Raw genomic sequence first — 1,977 nt, 5'->3', positions numbered from 1 at the left:
TATATATATACAGCAATTTAAATATCATATATTTTATATCAATATACTGTATGCTGGAATATGTCCATAAAGCCCAGCAATTGCTTTTAGTAATCTGTAATATGTCACAATGTTAAAAACAACTAGTTCAACCTCATAATTTTCCAGATCCTGAACATAACATAACCTACTTGTTACCATACCCCGGAGTCTCAGTCAATTCAGCCATTTGTACAGTATATTCTTCTTTAGTGAAATATAAATGGTCAATATTGTTGTGTCTTTCTTAGAACTTTGCAAACTTATAAAAGTTTTTTAGCCAGCTCTCGAAATTGTGCGAATTATGTTGCACAGGTCAAAAATGTAAATAAAAGAGAAAAAGAACAAGATGTAGATTTTTAGAGTTTTTTAGATTTTAGAGTTCATTGATAATATTAAAGCGTAGAAAATCTTGCAGACTCAGGTTCTGTAACGTTACCCAAGGCCCTAGGGTGTTGTTTTAAACACAGCTGTGCTTTAAGAAACTAAGCACAAACAAAGGCCAGATGTAGAAGTAATAATAAAGGTTTGTGAAACTATTGGTGTCTCTGCAGCAGTTGTTGGGCTGCATTGTGTGAAGCTGAGGTGGTGGTAAAACTTCAGCAAAGAAACGAGGGTCAACACAGCATCATCGTTGACATAAGGTATAAGATTCTGATTATGGAAGTTCAAATCTATCCATCTTTCCAATTTCACAGAACCTGACCACTTATCAAATTTACACCTGCAGTTTACTCACCGTAACTACAAATATACAAACCTGACCACTTATCAAATTTACACCTGCAGTTTACTCACCGTAACTACAAATATACACACCTGACCTTATTCTGACCTTTGTTTTCATTTCTATCTGGCCCTAACAAGACTCTATTATCTCACAATTGTCGGGGGAGTCCACGAGGGAAAACAAACTGCCAGACTCTCTCTTGTGTTGTTTTGGAAACCTCATTGCTCTCCATGTTAAACAGAATGAAGTCAGAGACATGGCTTTAAACTTACAGGACAATCAGCATGGCTTTCTTTTAGTGGAAGAAAACCATGTGAGGAAATGTTGTAAAGACTGCAGACGAGAGCCGGGYAGATGTTGTCTTTTCATATTTCCAGTAAGAACTTGACCTGAGTGTTTGAATAAAAGAAATGTGTGCTTCATTCCTTCCTTCTCCTTGCAGTGAAGACATTCACAGACTTCCATGTAATTCCTGGAATTTCAGTGAGTAAACAGGCCGAGGTGGAGACCAGCTGTTAGCTGCTTGTCTAAAACCTCCAGAGTCACATGGATCCTCGGGTCCTGAGCCGGCAGGAATCAACCCTGAACTGTCAGTCTTTTCTTCCTGAAGGAATGTCACAATAATGAATCTCACTTCCTGCAGCAGCAGTACATCCTGGGATCCCCCCACCCACCACCCACCACCCCTGCACTTTTTCTTTTCAGACCTGATGTAAATAAAGTTTCAGAAGATACAGACATTCTTGTGATCTTATACGCAGGGCTTACAGACCTCTGCAGGAACTCCTTCTGTTGTTTGATATGACTAAAATTACTGGGCAGTCTGCCGGAAGGCAATTGCTGAAGAGAGGAAATGAGAGCCTGGAGCAGACAGGGGAAGTCTATGAAGTACAAAAAAAAAAAAAAAAAAAAAGGAGCAAGAAGAAAGACTGACTTAAACTTCTGAAAGCTCCCAGTGATTAAAACAGAAAGAAAAAAGGGGGCTGAAAACGAGGGGCTGGGATTTCTGCAGCCAAAAAAAGAGAGGACTGAGCCGTGTGTTTGTGTGTGTGCGCAGGCATGTTTATGGTAGAATGAGATGTAAAAATATTTAGATTGTTGCTTTTCAGTGCAGCAACAGGCCCACTGAGGGAGTGTGTGAGAGAAGGGCTTTGTTTTCAGACTGGGACACACATTATTGTGTTTGTGTGGGTGTGTTCCTGTGTGTGTGTGTGTGTGTGTGTGTGTGT

The sequence above is a fragment of the Austrofundulus limnaeus genome, unplaced genomic scaffold, assembly GCF_001266775.1.
Source record: "Austrofundulus limnaeus strain Quisiro unplaced genomic scaffold, Austrofundulus_limnaeus-1.0 Scaffold60, whole genome shotgun sequence".
In the NCBI taxonomy this organism is placed as follows: Eukaryota; Metazoa; Chordata; class Actinopteri; order Cyprinodontiformes; family Rivulidae; genus Austrofundulus; species Austrofundulus limnaeus.
Note: the sequence above shows the minus strand (reverse complement) of the source record.